The sequence below is a fragment of the Mus caroli genome, chromosome 5 (assembly GCF_900094665.2).
Source record: "Mus caroli chromosome 5, CAROLI_EIJ_v1.1, whole genome shotgun sequence".
In the NCBI taxonomy this organism is placed as follows: Eukaryota; Metazoa; Chordata; class Mammalia; order Rodentia; family Muridae; genus Mus; species Mus caroli.
In genome coordinates this window covers 21,138,653-21,150,571 of record NC_034574.1, presented here as the reverse complement: position 1 = coordinate 21,150,571, position 11,919 = coordinate 21,138,653, and the positions used below count along the sequence as shown (strand labels likewise).

Genomic DNA, 11,919 nt, shown 5'->3' with positions numbered 1-11,919 from the left:
CCCCTTATACAGCTACTCGGGGCGCCATAGTCCTCTACCCCTGCGTGGTGTATGACCATGGGCCCGAGAACGCTCTCGAATAAAAATCCTCTTGCAGTTGCAGCAAGATCGTTTCTTGTGGGTGATTTTGGGGTGTCGCCTCTCCTGAGTCAGAACGTGAGGGAGTCCTCACGTTGTGGGTCTTTCACACCAACCTTCCAGACCTGTTTTTCCTGTTTTCAGAATTGTATATTCTTCCCACTTGCACCAAACATTGTGATTAAAAGTGGTATGTTTGCATTTCTTTTTTTCTTATACTGAATACTGCACTGGTTTATAAGGCACTTAAGTACCAGCTTGGTCCAATTTCTGTTAGCTTGTTAAATCAGATTTCTAATTGATAGGTACTTTCCTACTAACCTGATGGGTCAGTTTCCTATTAACCTGTTGGTTAGGTCAAATTGCTAACAGAATCTTTCTCCCAGTATTTACAGGCTACAGTGTTGGCAATGACTAGTTCCCTAGCTTTTTGGATGCTTTAATTTCATGGTTTTTAAATCTAATATATATATATATATATATTTCCACTAGCAGATTTACCAAAGACCAAAGCTGCCACTTTAAAAAGGTACACACATTTCACTTCCTAAGATACTTTTGTATACATGAACATAAATAATCCCCCCAAACTCTGGGTCTATTCTCTGTCAGGGATTGATTTTAATATTTTGAATTAATTGGGAGTCTACATGTTCAAAGAAAGAGAGGCAGAGCTTTTAGATTTGTGTGGGCTAGGAACTGGAAGAGAGGAAGGAGAGAGAATTGCCATGATTCAGAGAGAGATGGATCAAATTTAGAGCTGCAGAAGGAAAATCATCTGAAATGTAGAGGAGAAGTAATGTGGCCCACAGAAGGGTTGCCCAGAAGTATCTTGGGAAGTAAAGACTAGGGGGTGGCCCAAAAGGAGCCAGGACAAAAAAGATAAAATATAGAATTAGATGGCATTAAGCTAGGAGTACCAGAGGGAATGTGTACGGAATGAAAGAGAACTGCCCAGCCTTTGAGCTAGTCAAGGCATATTAAAATTAACTGGTGTGTGTATGTGTATGTGTGTGTGTGTGTTCTTGTGCATTTTTTTCATTCGTGAATCTAGATAGCTCTTGGGCAGGTGCGTGCATGCAATCCATTGGGAGCACAGAACAGTTTGCAAATTCACAGCTACAACTTTCATTCGCAGCAGCTTCTATAGACCTTGGTTTGGTTTTTGTTTTTGTTTTTGTTTTTGTTTTTCTTGTTGGTTGTGTTTATCTGCCAGGATGCAGCCCCATGTACTCTGTGCCTGCAGAGGTCTATAGTGAGGGGTTGATGCCTTAGTCCATCTTACCCATTCTGCCTCCCTTCCTTGCCTTCTGTGAGCTGACTGCTCACACTCAACCCTCCTTCCTCCTCTCACACCCCTCACGTTCACATCCAGTCTGCCTTACCAGGACTTGCCTTTCTAGGGGTACTAAGTCTGTCCTAGGTTCTCTGTCTTTACCTCATCCCTCTCCCAGCTTTAACTCTCTCCTAGACTAAATCTTCAGGCTCCTGACATCTGGATATTATCTTGCATCAAACTCATTCTCAAACCTTATTGCTAAGGTCTTCAGAAATATTATTTGGGAAGAAGGGACTGGATAATACCATGAGAATACAGGCTCCCTACATTACCATTAGTAGTTGTATGATAAGAAGAGAGACTATGGGGTTGGCTTGGTCTTGCTGTGTGATGACTTTCTTTCTTTTTTTTTTTTTTCTTTTTTTCTTGGATATTTTCTTTATTTACATTCCAAATGTTATCCCCTTTCTCAGTTTCCCCTCCAGAAACCCCCTCTCCCATCCTCCCTCTCCCTGATTCTATGAGGGTGTTCCCCTACCCACCTACCCACTCCTACCTCCCCGCTCTAGCATTCCCCTACATTAGGGAGCCTTCTAGGACCAAGGCCCTCTCCTCCTATTGATGCCTGACAAGGCCATCCTCTGCTGCATAGATACCTGGAGCCATGGGTCCCTCCATGTGTGCTCTTTGCTTGGTGGTTTAATCCCTGGGAGCTCTGGTTGGTTGATATTGTTGTTTTTCCTATGGGGTTGCAAACCCCTTCAGCTCCTTCAGTCTTTTCTCTTAACTCCTCCATGGGAACCTCGTGCTCAGGCTGCCAGCATCCTCCTCTGTATTTGTCAGGCACTGGCAGAGCCTCTCAGGAGACAGCTATATCAGGCTCCTGTCAGCATGTACTTCTTGGCATCCACAATAAAATCTGTATTCTTAACTCAGCATCAGACAGGGTTTCTCTGTTTCTCTGTGTAGCCCTGGCTGTCCTGGAACTGACTTTCTGAAATTGCCCTTGCTTTGGACCTCTGGGCTCTCCCACCCTGTTCTTCCACCTCCTGCCTCCTGACTGAGACAGCCTGTTTCCCTTGGTATTGTGGGAACCTTTATAAAATACAATAGCTTGGGGCAATTTTGCTTTGCTCAGGGACCCTGTGTCTGCCTCTGGGTCTCCCTACAAGGTCTAGCCACTGGAGTGTGGAATGAAGTAGAAGAGTCAGCTGAGAATTTGCCTGTGGTGGCTGAGGCCTCGGAAGTATAGACAGCTCATGACACCTTCTTCCCAGCTTCACAAGGAGCAAGTCACTCTGGGTTTTCAGGGTTTCCTGAGTGTCACCTGCTGGAGGGAGGCACATGCCATTTTGGCCAAAGAAGCACTTCCTTTCTCAGATGGAAGGAAGACCAAGAGGTGGGTAGACAAGGCTAGAAAGATGATCAGGCAGCCTGCCCACAGAGCATTCAAGCAGCCAGGGTGATTGTCTCCTGTCAGACCCCAATATGGAAGTACCCTGAGCAATTGCCCGGAATGAGGAGTGTACCACAGCTGCATGAAGTCTTTCCTAAGGTTTTGCATTTCTTTCTTTTCCTTTCTTATTCCTTCTCCTTCTCCTTTCTCCCTTGTTATATTGTCCCTCTCTGCCTCTCCCCTCTGTCTTTCTTCTCTAGCCTGCTATGGCTCCCATTCTCCCATCCTTCTCTGTATCAGCCTCAGGACCACTGTTCCTTCCTGAGGCTCTGCTCCAGCTCATTTCCCTCTCCCGCTGGGCCACAGATGCTCTGCTTCTACCTTGGTGTCACACTGGTGAATCAATCCAAGACACCCACTGAAAGCTCTCTGTAAGCCAAGTGCAGAGGTGAGATGACAGGGCAGGAACTTCTATTCCCATAGTGGTAAAAAGCTTCCAAATTTTATGCAACTGCTGGGTGAGTGTGGGCTTCAATGTTATTTGAAACTATCTCTTAATAGCTCTGTAGCTTCATAAATTGTTTAAGAGGATGAAGAGTTGGCTAAATCATTAAAGTGCTCACTGTAAAAGCATGAAACATGAGTTTGAATCTTGAGCTCCCCCAAACCAAGTGAGACCATGAACACTTAGTGCTGGGAAGGCAGAGCCAAGAGGAGCCAATCAGTGAGCTCCTCACTCAGTAAGAGACCCTGTCTCAAAAATAAGACAGACAGCAGTTGAGAAAGATGTGTAACATTGATTTCTGGCCTCCAGACATACTCACACATGTGCACATGGACTCAAATGCACATGTTCATACATTCACATGAATGTATATATACATATGCACAGCCAAAAGTGTTTAACTTCTCCATGTTCTGTTTTTTTATCTATAAGATGGACAATGGGTAAAATGTCTACTTGGGAATGTGCCAATGAAGGCATGTGACATGATTTTTGTGGGACTCACATGAACATTGCATCACGGGATACAGAGTACTAATAGCTGATGTACCAAGACAGCACAACTTCTTAAATCAATGTTGAACTCACTCATAAAATTACTGTACTAGCGTCATAGGACACTTGATGAACCTGTATCCAGGAAGTTGGGCAGGTTCGAGCTAGCATGCAAATACTGGTCATCTTCAGGACAACACTGAAGATTTGACCCTCGGTCCCACAGCACCGTCCCATACCTGAGAAAGACTCAGACAGTTCTCTGGTGGGACCAGCAATACACTCGGGAATCCCAGTCCTAATCAAGATTTTTCTAATTTTGATCTACAAGGCCAGGGTAGATCCTGGTTCTCTCCAATACAACATGGAAACTACCAAAGCTGGATGCTTGACCCCAAAAAGACTGCAGCCAAGTTTTGCCTAAGGGCTCACACAGACTGATTTCATCTGGCATTCTGTGTTCTTCAGGGCCAATGAGCACTTTTTCCCCAGCAGGGAGCTGGGGTTAATGGTTCTGACTCAATCGTGATCTTTATGAGATTCAAGTTTTTCCTAGACAAGCTCTAGGGAAGGGAGTGCTCATTTCCATTGTTTTGTGGAGAACTAGGAATTCCCTTTCTGTGGGGAGACAACTCAATCTTTAGATCTCCTTCCAGAAATTTGCATACACTAGCAAACCAGACTTCTCGAGATACTATAAGCTGGCCACAGCTTACAGCCATGGATGTACAGATGGCCTCCACTCACACAGTGGTTCTAATGGTGATAATGGTTGGAATAACACTTGTCATGTTTCAAAACATTTTCATACCCATGCCAGGAGAGAACTTAGAGTCAGATCCTAATAGTCTTGGACTTTAAGCCATCTGTGACTAAATGATGGTCCAAAGAATCACCTAGCTTTCCTAAGGCCACAGAGACAGCAAGTTTGAGAAGGAAGTAGACCAGAACTGTGGCCTCCTGGTTTCTGATCACATCTTACTCTCTGACTCTATGACTTATGCCAGTCATATATATATGTGACTTCTATATATGTGCTTGGAGAGACTTAGGACTCTTGATCATTATACATTAGGGGCTTCTGGGAAAACAGAAAGGTATTCTAGAGGAGGAAAGAATAAGAAAAAAAAAAAAACAGCCAGAGTACATGTGGACACTCAGAATAGTGAGTCAACTGTGTCTAGGGAGACAGCTCCTAAAAGTGTGTTTTGAGGAGGCCTGCTTCCCATGACTGGGTAAAGAACCCCAAATGAGGAAGCAGGTGACTTGGGCATTGGTCTTTGTGGTGACATGTGAGAAAGTACCATTGCAGCCACTACTGCCATGAGCTACATCCCAAGTATTTCACATACTCCAGTACTCAGCAAAGTCTTGGGCAAACTTAGAGGAGTGAAGGATCTCAGCCATGCTCTTGGGAGTCTGAGAACATCCATGAAGAAAAAGAGTTCATGTGAGAGATGTCTACCAAATCTTTGAGTGGTAGCTGATATGGAAGATGGAACCTGTGATGGAAACGGGTGGGTTTAGATGAGTGGTGAGGATCCGTGAAGGAGGATGGTGGATCTAGATGAGTGGGGAGGTTGAAACACAACCTGCCCTCATGAGGCCCAGCCATATGAGTATGTGACTATGTTGGCAAGCTAGAACCCAAGGATTAGAGAGTTGGAAGAGCTCTCCTGACTTGGGGAGGAGTGAGCAATGGCAAACCTGGCTTGGCCTGTTGGCAATTCATGTCTCTTCTTTTAAGATTATGCACAAACTAGGACCTTTAGGGTCTTTCTTGATTGGGAGTTATTTGGGTTATACAAGAAGGCATGACATTCTCTCTGTCTACATACTTCATTTTTCCTCTGTGTCATTCATTGCTTTAACTATCCCTTCCTGCTGTCTCTGCCCTCTATTTTTAGCCTCCCTTATACTGACTGCATGCTGCCTTCAGCTGGGAGCAAACAGCCATCAGCATGCTTTATTCCCCCCCTCTCCCCGCCAAGAAGCATTTCCCAGTGAGTCCACCCATCAGAGTCCTCCTTAGCTCTGAGGCTGTGGTTGTTGTTTTTAGCCTATCATGTCAGCAGCAACCTCACAGGTCCTATGGGATGCTAGACAGGAAGTGCAGAGTGTTAAAACACAGCAGGTGATTCCATTCCCTAGCAATCCTGAATAGAGTACCAATAAAATGCATGTAACAAATGTCCACAGCAAGAAAGTCCTTTGGTGGTGTGCTCAGGATGATGGCTATATCACTGGTAAATGTACTTGTTGGTGGTATGCTCAGGATGATGGCTGTATCACTGGGGCAGGACGGGGGGTGTGCATTTAACCTGAACCACATACAACTGTGAGTTTCAACACAGAATTAACATACCCATGTACCATTTGATGCTAGTGCAGGAGGCTTTAAAATGAACTCTGCTTTAAGCTCTAATTCCAAGATTTTCATCAGGTCTTGCCACCATTATCCAAAGGAAGGGTAAAACTTTGGATAGAGAGGACAATTTCTCACAGGAATGAATGATACAAGTCTGTCTGTGCCCAAATATTGCCACGCATAGTGTGTTCCATAGTGGAAAGCCAGCAACAGCCACAATAATGCTATGGAGAAGAAAGCATATGGCCAGGCTCAGGACATGACAGCGGGTACCCCTTCCTCTGCTAAAGCCTGTCCTTCCATCAGACACTCTGACTTCCTACAATCTCCACATGGTACCCAGAGGGTCCTCATGCTCACAAGTCCTGTTTCATGGGAGGCCATCTGAATGCAGGCACACAGAGTATGACTCACTCAGAACATACACGGACCAGAAGCTGGACTGTCTTTCTCCAAGGACAGAGCCAGACTAATTCAGCCAAAGGTTTTCAAGCTGTTTGCAGTTAATGGCTGAACCTTATAACATCCTGAGTCACTACAGAGAACACAGCTGGCCTCATGGCCATGAGCGGCCAGAAACCCCTAGTCTTGGGCATTGGTCATGTTTTCCAGCCATCATCCCTCCATAAGAAGCAGTGGAAACCTGGTGGATGAGGGGATGCAGCTCTAGCAGAGGGGAAGCATGGACTTGACCAAGAATCCTTGGTCATAGCAGGGCTAACAAAACCAGCCCACTGTATAACATGCCAGAACAAGGGGACAGAGTGCTTGGCACATCTCTGGACAGCATGGTCATCCACACAGTGACTATTTGGGTGGAAGTTTGGCTGAGGATGGACAAGTAAAGGCAAGTGCTCCAGGAGTCTGCCCCTCACAAGCTGGGCTCTGCTAGCAACATCACCTACTGTGATTCATTCACGCTGTATATATTTTCTTTATTCATCCATGTGCTTTTTGTTCTGCTCACTTTAAGCCTCAAGGCCATGGACATGGCCAGAAATCAATACCTACAACCCACAACCCACCTAAGCCAATAGATTGGTGATGCATGGAGATGAGATTAAGAAACAAGGTACAGTTGATATTGGAGCCAGAAGGGGCAGAAGATGGCACCCTGCAGCCTGAGTGACAGCAATGAACCATAAAGGCTATAGAGAATCTGAGTTGAAGCAGAGTATGAGGTTCAGACATGGGAACTGAGGATCACCATTATCAACTGTGTCCCTCTTCTCAGCTTTGATAGTATCTATCAGAAAATGAAGGACTAGCCAGAGAGGCATGTAGGTGAAGGGTCTATGAGAAATACTTTCATCTACTTCCCTAATGCTAAGTGCTTCTTAGGATGCTTGCACAGAGGAGAACAAAGGTAGACCAAGCTGGGAGATAACTGAAGCCTGGATGTCTCCATGATTCTTAGAAGTGAGGTGAGATCTCTGTGACGTCACAGGGTTGCTGACCTAGTAACCACAGTGTTCTTAGCCTGAGGGCAACTCAGAGTCCAGCAAAAAGGGCTGGAATTCACAGCAAGCTCATGTGTCTAGGTAGGTTTGGACTGATTTCCAGGATGGATACTACTCAAAACTAATTGTGTGCGTGACTCACTCAGTGTGAGGCACTTCTTCAATGGGCCCTGAAATGGGGTAGACTGAAACATAGATAGGTAGTTGAAATATCTCTGCCTTAGGGCAGCTCATCCTAAGAAAAGCTAGAAATAACAGGGATCAGAAATTTCAGCAGTGAGACTGGCCCCCCCAAGCACACAGTGGTGAAACTCCTCCACTCACCGGGCAGAGGGGCCTTAGAATGAAGCCATACAGATGGACCTGGACTTGGACTCCAGCCTCTAGCCTAAGTAAAGAAGGATGAAGAGTTTGTTTGCAGGCCCACATTTGACCATTACTGAGCTTGTCTAGGAAAGGTAGGAAAAGCAGCCGGGGTACTGATCTCTCACCTTCCCCGAGGACTTCAGTTCCTGGCTATAGCAATCTTTTTACTTGTACTCAGATGACTGCCACAATAGGGGAACAAACATCTATGCCACTATCACAGAATTCACCATGGCAGCACTCTCCAGTCTAATTCTGTACTTATATACATGTTTACACTTGTACGTATGTGTGTCCTGTTCGCAGGATCACATCCATGTGTGAAAGTGCATGTAGATGACTTTGAATGAGGTCACTTATCTTCCTTTACCAACATACACACTGTTACATGAGACAGGGTAATTTATGTTCAGGCTTCATTAATAAGATGATACCCTCACCACACGTACAACCTCCCAATTTCTGGGACAGTGTGCTCAGCACAGTGTGCAGAGACATGGTCATTCCTCATACTACACTCAGGCACATAGGAGAATCTGGACAGGGGTGTGGTCAGCTCTCTGTTACCTCATATACCAGCTCATTGTCATGGTAAAAGCTGTGGCCTTGATGGAGAGAGGACAGTGTCTGCTGGGATAGGCTGGGATTCAGAAAGAATCACAGGTGTGCATGGAGCTTTGGCCTATGTGGTAGGAGAAATTCATACAGGGTTCCTGGGATGAAGGTCTAATTTAACTTCAGTGTGCTATTCTGTTAGGTAGGAGCATAGAGAGTAATTTTAAAAAGGATGCTTGCTCCTTCTTTGGAGCTCTCTCAGCCCCTCGAGGTTAGTTTCATCAAGCCACCAACAATGAGCTGGGTCTCACTCAGCTCTACACTATTGTCAGCCAACTGCCTGCTAGCTAATGCTTTTCCCACAATGCTGGGAGCTGTGATCGCTCTACATTGACCATCCACACTGTGACTGGCTCTGCTGACTGCCAACAACCACCGTGTGGCTGCACCCTCTCTTACCTACCTGACTCGTTGCAGATGGAAAACACCAGACAATCTTAATATTTAAAATCTTCCAGACAGGGAATAGCCTGTGGGTTAATACATTGGTGGATGACTCTATTGTGTACATATGTAAGTGGGGGAGGGCATGCTAGGTTTTCTCTTCTAATAATCTTTACCTGCATTTGTCAGAAAAGGTGACCACAGCTGAGGAAGAGCCAGCACCTATTCCAGGAGGCCAGTTTCCAAACTGGGACAGGATAAAGTCCTGCAGTTATATGCTATTTCCCACTGACTGACATTCTCAGAAGTCATCAAGTACTATATTAGGGCCTGCTTTCTGAGCAATTCTACTTCCAGTTGTGTTTAACGGTGGTAAAGGGACAAGTTGGAGGCCCAAATTTTCAGTGAGCTCCATGCCCCAAGCCCTACAGATGGCACACCCCAAGTCTCATGAGAGGAAAAGAACTTGCTGATAAACTGAGCAGCAAAAACAATAGACCAAAGATTTGAACTTTTTTTTTTTTTTTTTTTTTTTTTTTTTTTTTTTTTTTTTTTTTTTTTGGTTTTTCNAGACAGGGTTTCTCTGTATAGCCCTGCCTGTCCTGGAACTCACTCTGTAGACCAGGCTGGCCTCGAACTCAGAAATCCACCTGCCTCTGCCTCCCAGGTGCTGGGGTTAAAGGCGTCCGCCACCACACCCGGCTTAGATTTGAACTTTTTATGCTGGGGCTGAGTATAATCCATCCCCACTTGCTTTGATATTCCTAGGATGATGAAGTTCCTTCCAGGAAGAGAACTGGATGTGACATTGTTCCCAAGGAATGATCCAAGAGAAGCTATGAGGTACTTTACCTAAGTACTAGTCCAAAAGACACCTGTGTGCCTAGACACCATTGAGCTTTCCCAAACAGAATGAGTGGTGGTCTCTGTGACCCCACCTGAGGGGTCACTGTCATGATTATGGGCATACCCAGTTCTGAAGGCAGCAGAGACCATTGCAGGGGGGCTAGGTTTCAAAACTAGGAGAGAGTCAGCAGGGATTCTTTTAAGGTAAGTCACTGCAGAGGATCCTTTGGGTGAAAACCTGCTCTCACATCAGTTAGCATACTTGGCATGGGGTTTTCAGAAAAGGGTGACTAAGGCACAAGCCAACATCTCAGGGGAAGTTGATGTACAAAACAAAATTGGTTTCTGAGAAAGTTGCAATAGCAAAGAGCAGAGAAATACCCTCCCAGAACATGGCCATGCTTGGCATACAGGGAGAGAACATCATTCCCACAAAAGGGACAGAGCACTTGTGGAATCTGCACAGCCTGTGAAGTCATAAAAAGACATCCTGTATACCAGTGGGGTAGCAGCTTGTGTTCTCATGCTAATTACGTTACCCAAAAACCTGTTTGCCATGTCCCATTCATAGGCTAAAGGAATCCTGCCCCCAGTTGGCTCTGATTGGGAAATAAAGTTACCAGTGACAAATGGTTGGGCAATGAGATAGAGACAGGACTTTTAGCATTCCCAGACAAGAAACACAGGAGAGGGGAAGAAGGGATTGGGCCATGACAAGGGCTTAGGAGACCACAATGAGAAAGTGCAGGAGGGTATAGGTGCCAGGGGAGTTTAGAGAGGATTAACTTTTTACTGCTTCACAGTGGTTCACAACCTCAATAGTGTTGTGACCCTTTCATACAGTTCCTCATGTGGTGACCTCCAGCCACAAAGTTACTTTCGTTGTTACTTCAAAACTGTAACTAAGCTATTGTTACAATTTGTACAGTATATATTTTTGGAGATGGAGCTTTGCCAAAGGGATCATGGCACACAACTTGAGAACTTGTATCTCTTGACTTTCTATGATGTTCCATCATGAGATTGATCCACAGAAGGGAGGACAAGCTGCCTGACTCCTGTTCAGGACTCTGTTTGGCTCTACTTAGAAACAACAATCTTTCTACATGAACTCATCAAGCCCCTCTCGCACAGGCAGAGTCAGATATACAACAGGAAAGAATTTCCTAACCTCCTTTCTCTCCTAGTTATTTCATCTGTTTGTATAATGTATGCCTTATTCCATCTAGACAGTATGTTATATGTGTCTGTTTGTGCATGTTCCCCAGGGGACACATCAGTGATGTTCAGAGTGCATTTGAGATGTCAAAGAAAGATAGCAAGTATATTTCTCTATCAAAGCACCTGTCTATTTTTATTTTCAGAAAAGCTGATCATACATAAATGCTAATGACAATGAAGCTTTGGACACACATGGACTCCACTACCTCAACTGGATCAATGTACCCAAGCTAAAGCATGAACACAAGAAAGCCTAGGAACAACAATATACTGAGAGTAGCCAAGGCCAAGCATGGGCCCTGAAGAAGACCAAAGAGAAGTTGAAAGATCCCTAGGTTTAATCCTGACCCCAAAATGTATGAACCCAACCAAAAAGAGAAGGGTTCCCAGGACTGAGACTGACTTTCATAATACCAAGACACATATGTAGAAGAGAAGTATGCCTGGGCCAGATCCTGGAATGAAAATGGATTTCACCAAATGAAATCATGGACCTGAGCCAAGAGTTGACCCTGAATCAGCCTGTGCCCAAAGGAAGAACAGACATGGGCCTGGATCAAACTCTACCCTTGAAGAGGCCTGGGTCCAAAGGAAGAGATGTAGGTCTGGACCAAACCTTAGCCCTAAAGAATCCTGGACCTAAAGCTAGGAGAGATGTAGGACTGGAACAAACAGTAAATCTGAAGAGGCCTGGACCTAAAGCTACAAGAAAAATGGGCCTGGACCCAGTTCTAAACCCGAAGAGGTCTTAGGCAAAATAAAGAAGCAATGTGTACCTAAGCAAAATACTAAATCTGAATAGTCCTAGGCCCAAAGCTAGGAGAGTTGTAGACCTGAGCCAAACTGAATAAGACTGGACCCAAAAGAAGAGATGTGGGTCTAGGCCAAATCTGACCCTGAATAGGC

General features: G+C 45.0%; 1 long non-coding RNA gene across 1 annotated transcript in view; it reads left to right on the top strand.

Annotated features, from left to right (window-relative positions):
- The first annotated feature begins 7,589 nt into the window (after positions 1 to 7,589).
- Positions 7,590 to 11,919, top strand: part of LOC110295436 — a 30,767-nt gene continuing 26,437 nt past the window's right edge. Inside the window, exons 1-2 of the long non-coding RNA XR_002378067.1 lie at positions 7,590 to 7,662; positions 9,715 to 9,996. This is a non-coding gene — a long non-coding RNA (uncharacterized LOC110295436). The remainder of the gene's footprint in view (positions 7,663 to 9,714; positions 9,997 to 11,919) is intronic.